The following is a 6,591-nucleotide window of genomic DNA, read 5'->3' as shown; positions in this document are numbered from 1 at the left end:
TGTAGGGAGGTGACTATGGCAGGGTTTATATTGATTTTGATTTTGCTCTTTTCCTCCCAGATTTGTCTGGCCATTTCTGACCCTTTTCCATGGGTCCCCGCCAGAAGGTGCTTTAGTCTTGTGGCGGCTTTCAGGCCTTGCTTTGGGCCAATCCCTTTTGGGTTGACTTTTGTCCACGAGGGGATGGGTAACATCAGGTGTTTGATTTAGAAGTTATATTCTTTGTGTTCTGTATTGTATATTCACTGTATTAAAGTCCCTTTTTATTAAAGTTTTATATATGTTTTGTCTTCTTGCGGCAGATGGCAAAACCCACCTAGAACAGGCAGGATTTTGGGGTTCAGGGGTGTCCCTCTCCCCCTGTTCTGGAACAGATTTGAGGTGCCCTATAACAATCTCTTGGGCCTGCCCCTGGGAACTGCAAGCGCGTCCCTGCCCTCCAGACACCACTTCCTGCCCACCCATCCCCCCTTACCTTCCCCTATGCCTGGGCATCCAGATTATGGATGATAGCTTCAGTGATGTGCATGTGACAAGCTACATGAGCCAGCGAAAACTATTTGCAGAGAACAAATGGAAAGATGGAAGTAACATGTGCAGACATGATGAGGGGTGAGAGGGAGAAGTGAGAGCTCTGATGCCTTTTGATTCCTTTGCAGTCCTGGCTTTGGAGATCCCTTCCCATGCTCTGATGATTTTAGCAGCCTCTGAGCCTCACTGCTTCTATTTAGTTTTAATTTCTTTATTGATTTTATTATCATTGAAATTTATTTTTAAACATTTCAACTCAAATGGCATCTTTTGCTCCTTATTGGTCACTGTTTTTTCATTCTCTTTATTTGAAATAGTTTTCAAAGGATCTTGAAAGAAAGTTCTTTGGAATGATAGGGAATATTTTCTGAGATAATTCATTTCTTAGTCACAGTAATATTTCAGATGCTCAATGATCTCACCTGCCTATTGAGTACCACACGAACACATCAGCAAGCACAGGTAAAGAACATTCCCGTCACTGTAGAAAAGACTTTTGACTAACCAGGGTAAAGTACTGGTCTATATTTTTGTATGCGGTGGGGTGTGTATTTCCCGTTTAAACAGTTGCTGCTTTGTCCTGCATTCGGCATATCAAGTTAATGTTTGGGTTTCTGAGTTAGTTATACTTGAGCTGCTATAACAAAATATTATAAAATTGGTGACTTCAACAACAGGAATTTATTTTTCATGGCGTCAGAGAATGGAAGTTCAAGGGCAAATGCTATCCTGTGAAAGTTTGAGCAAGATTCTTCAGTTTCAGATGACTGCTCTCTTACTGTATTGTCTTCACGTGATCTTTCCTTGGCCTATGTAAGTAGAAGAAAAGATAGAATGTAAACTCTCTGGTGTCGCTTATAAGTATACCTGTCCCCTCATCAAAGAGCCAGCACTCATGACTTCATCTAAACTTCCTACAGGTTTGTGCTCAAGTACATTACATCAGGGTTAGAGCTTTCACTTATGAATTTTAGGCAGACACAATTCAGTCACTGAATTCTGCCCAGAGCAGAATTCATGTCCTTCTCATATGCAAAATAATACATCCCAGAAGTCTTAACTTGTCCCAGAATCCATTTTAAAGTCAAAAGTCACTGAAAATATCATCTAAATCATAAATGGAGATTTGATGTATGATTCATCCTGAAGCAAAATTTCTAATTCTGAAACTGTGAGACCAGACAAGTTAAGTGCTTACAAAATAAATGATGTGACAGGCATAACATTAAAGTCTTCCTTCCAAAAGAGCAAAATAGGGATGCAGGAAGGGGTGGGGGCAGTTGGTGAGAATGTCCCTCATTCTGACCCACTTTCTCTGTTCTTTTGAGTTCAAACTGTCAGTTCTTTGCTGATATAATTGCATTTTTCTCTTAACTGGGTTTTTCAAAACACTATCACTTATTTTCACAACAATGTACACAATGCTTTCTGGGGTTAGTGATTTATTTTATAGCTTTATACAAGACATATCATCCTTTCTCATATTTTTATCCTTTTTCTCTTTTTAAAATGCTTTCAAAGGATAATGGTATCCCTTTATTTTCCTTCTACATTTCACTCAAAAGTTATTACCATTTCTTTAGAGAGGGGATCATATATGGATCAAGACAGAAAGGGAAACCTTAATGGCAATGATGACAGATCAAATTTTAGACTTCCTGTAGATATCTTACTTTTTGAATTCATGTTGGCTTCCCTCTGAAAGTGAGTAGGACCTGTGACCAGCTTAGGAGGTCACTCCATGTATCCTCTGCATAGAATTGTAGTGAAACTTGTCCATAAACTCTTGCCTATTCATTTGATGAAACTAGCTCCTTTGTTGCAAGCTTCTCAAGGATGGGCTTACATCAGAGGAAAGAGAGGGTAGCCACAGTCAATTGACAGCTAGACACACAAACCCACAGGCTGACAACAGACAAGAAACTGCAACAGCTAGTACTGCTTTAGCTCAAAAGTGGATCTATCACCAGTTGGACTGAGAAATGAAACCACAGCCCTTCCCAACATGCCTACAGTTTGGTGAAAGATCATGGAGCAAAGGATCCAGCTATGTCATACCTGGAATTTGATGACCAGAAACTGTGAAGTAATCATTGTACATTGTTTTAAGCCAAAGGGGAAAAAAAGAAAATAGAAAGTGTTAGTGTGGATTTGAGTATTTGTTGAAGAACAGCAAGGTAGTGGGGAAGACATGGAGAAATAATCTAAATTCTGTAAATGATTTAAGAATAACTTAAGCAAGGAATGAGGTAAGATTGTAACAGGTGGTTCCTAGGAAAAGGGGAAGTTCCAGCTTCCCTGCCCCACCCAGAAGGAGGGTGGAGCTGAGTAGAACAAAAGGAGAGAAGAGAAGGAATTAGAAGAGAAGAAGAAGGAGGAAGCAAGATGGGGAGCCAGAAGGAGACTGAGGAAGCCACAAGGAGCAGCAAAGCAAGCATGTGAGGAAGAAACCTTGCTTGTTTCTTGACCATGGACTGGTTAAGGCAGATGTGGGTGAGATACCTGTAGGGAGGTGACTGTGGCAGTGTTTATATTGATTTTGATTTTGCTCTTTTCCTCCCAGACTTGTCTGGCCATTTCTGACCCTTTTCCATGGGTCCCCGCCAGAAGGTGCTTTAGTCTTGTGGCGGCTTTCAGGCCTTTCTTTGGGCCAATCCCTTTTGGGTTGACTTTTGTCCACGAGGGGATGGGTAGCTTCAGGTGTTTGATTTAGACATTATATTCTTTGTCTTCTGTATTGTATACTCACTGTATTAAAGTCCCTTTTCATTCAAGTTTTATATGTTTTGTCTTGACGTGGCCCATGGCAGAACCTACTTAGAGCAGGCAGGTTTAGGGTTTCAGTGGTGCCCCTGTCTCTGCCCTGTAACAAGATGATTGATTTTTGAGTATTTTTCATAGAGAATTGTGGAGCATGGCACATTTTGAGATGCAAAATTAACTAACTATTCTGAGACTAACTATTCTCCCATCACTATGGGAGACAACTCAAAAAGAGATTCTAGAAGCCTTATGTAAAATAGGTTGCTTTGGGCTTAGGCATATTTTCCTCAACTATGGTCACCTCACCATGAGTCTTCCTTAAGGTCTGTCTAAACCAGAGGAGTCACCTGAGCTTTCATTGATAAAAATGATGCAGGAAGGATGGCTGGTTGGACAGATGGGCACACACCTATGGAACAATACCTCTAGGTAGGAGTTAGGTTGTTTTATTTTTCTTCTTCTTTAAAAAAAAAAAAATTATTTATGCCAGAGGTGTGGGGGTTGAGAAGATTCGCCAGAGGCAGAGTAGGGAACAGAACAGGCAAATTGACTGAAATACACTGCTGAAGGGAGCAGCAAGTGAGACAGGAGAGGTCTGCTGTGCCCAATGGGTCAGCTCCCTGGCCAGGATCAAACTTGTGCTGCAGGAGCTGCCGATTAGCTTCACAGTGCTGGGATTAACCTGTTGGGCCACTAGGGAGGTCGATTTTATTTTTCTTTTTAATGAACAGCATGATTTCTTTATACAGTTACTTACAAACCAGGTTTTTTATTATTATGAGGATGAAGGTTCTGAATTTAGTTGGGTTGCCCCAAAGTATGTGATGAAATCTGTATCTCAGGATTTTCTGGCTCAAGTTTGCTTTCAGCTAGTGGTAAGTAAAGAATTTACTTGGTAATTTTGTTTCTGTAGGACTTCATTCATTAATTCATGTGATGAACTTTTGTTGAATGCAAACTGCATCAGGACCTGCTCTTAGTCTGGGGTGGATCAGAGAAATAGAAGTGTTCATGCTCATCTCTACAGTTTTATTTCTTCAGATCATTGATAGCTAAATTCTAAAATTAATATGTGACATGGCAGAATTTAAAGGCTTCAGACAAAAATATTTTTGACATAAGAGAAGCTAATCTTACACAGATTTCCCTTAATCTTTCCTTTCTGTTTTTTTTATATGTTTCTACCAAAAAGAAGAAGCATTGCTTTTCAGATATTTAATAAGAATTTCTGGAGTAATATCTACAGTATCCTTCACAATAGCTGAGCCAATGCTCAGAAAGTGTATGTTTTGTGCAGTTTACATTCTGGTCTTTTTTTTTTTTTATCTAGTAGAATAAAACTATTATTTTAAATCATGACAAAAACTACAGGAAGAAATAGTTGGGATTTTGCCAATTTTGGTAGAGTCCTTTCAGATGAAGGCTATGTTCTAAAATCAATATTTGAATAGTATATTTGGCAAAATGTTCTGGCCTGGATGACATTTTTTGAAGAGGAAGAGTAATGGGAGCCAGACAGAAAAGTTCAAGAAGCCTCCAGAAGCCTGCTGCCCTTTGCCACACCATCATCCCTTTTAAGGACCCGCATCCCCACCGAGCTCCATTAGTATGTCTTGTTTTCTTTTCTTCACATTTTATTTCTAAGTGCATGTAGAATTGTTCCATTTATTTTATTATTATTATTTTTTCTAGAAGTTTCTTCAGTGGCATGCATTGTCTGGTGATCAGAATGACATTTCTGCAATATACAACATTTCATCTTTTAAAGTTGCCAGTGGTTTCTCTTTGTTCACTAATGCTTATTTCTTCCATCTTCGGGAGATACAGTCTTTGCCATTCCATCCTGTTTCCATACTTCCTTCACTTCCATTAAAGACTGATCCATTTTCCCTTCTTTTATGATTGCTCTCAAGAAATTAATAGCTTTGTTTCTACATCCTAGGCAAATGACAGCTAAATTAACATTTCCTTACTGAATACTTTAACAGACCTATGCTCATCTTATATTTCAAGTCTTAAAGTTTTAGTTAGTTTTGGACATTATTTAAGTCAACTAGAAAGCATGAGATAGAGCAAGAGGTAAATATTGGAGTAAATAACACAGCAAGAGATCTGATTGTCGTGTAACACATTTGGTACAAATTTTTCATTTGTATTTTGAAAATGATCACATATGATTTCTAAAGAGCTGTAATGTGACACAATGTGGCAGGAATCCAAATTTAACAATAACACCTACCCATGCCTAGCTCTTACCAGGAGGTTGGTATGTTGTAATACATTTGAAAAACACTATCTACTTTAGTCCTCAGACTATCTGACAGATGAGAAAATGGAAGAATGAAAAAGCTTACTTGTCTCAGAATAAACAGGCAAGAAAAAAACAGATCCACATCCAAATCTACTTGACTTCAGACTTATGCTGCCTATAATTAGGTCACACAACCTTCCCAAGCTCATCCAGTGTTCTCTCCACTCTGTTACAGTGGCTTACTTCCCTGAAAGGATATGTACTACTTCTGCACTCTGAGAAAATTGTAGAAGTCACTGTCAGGCATTTAAGTTGAAAAAAAATTGATTAATAGGTTTGGGATGAAGAGAAAAATCAGCAGGTCAAGTTTGCAATGTCTCTCACATGTCTAGTTTCTCGCAAATGTGTGAGATGGTGATCTTCACTATTTACTGCCTAATAGTGTTATCAAGTTGGACCATGTATTTGGACTTTGTGGTTCACAGGAGGCAAAAGGAATATCAGCTTTCAACTGCAATCTCAATCCCTTTGTTATGATGCTGACTTATGCAGAACTAGGGCACATGTAAAATAAATACTTCTTTCTGTTCCAAGCCTCAATGAGCATTTTTCTGGATGCATTTGGACTTGCATTTGGACTTCTAAGTAAGAAAAATCACAATGTAAAGCCATTCTTTGCATTTGAGGTTGTGAGTTTGAACAAAGGGCTGATTAGTGTCAAAGCTGGTTAAGGTCACAGAACAAAGGAAGTCAAATCTCCCTTAAAATCACAGGATTCCAGTTTATTTTACTTTATGTTGTTCTCTTGAAAACGGAATTCTCTAGTTTGCAAGAAACTATAATAGCTGGTAGAGCTACAGTAACTGATTAGTGTTTTTCAGTAAAAAACAAAGAACAGTTTTAAACTCATACTCTCTGATGGAAAATAATTTGTATGCTCACTTAAGAGTCATTAAAAATACTTAGTGATGCTAAGGAATTTTATACCACTGCTTTGGTTAAAAATTCTTTGTATCCTTGTTGCTAGCTATATGAGTGACAACACC

This window comes from Condylura cristata, unplaced genomic scaffold, assembly GCF_000260355.1.
Source record: "Condylura cristata isolate star-nosed mole 26May11 unplaced genomic scaffold, ConCri1.0 scaffold00018, whole genome shotgun sequence".
Lineage (NCBI taxonomy): Eukaryota > Metazoa > Chordata > Mammalia > Eulipotyphla > Talpidae > Condylura > Condylura cristata.
Note: the sequence above shows the minus strand (reverse complement) of the source record.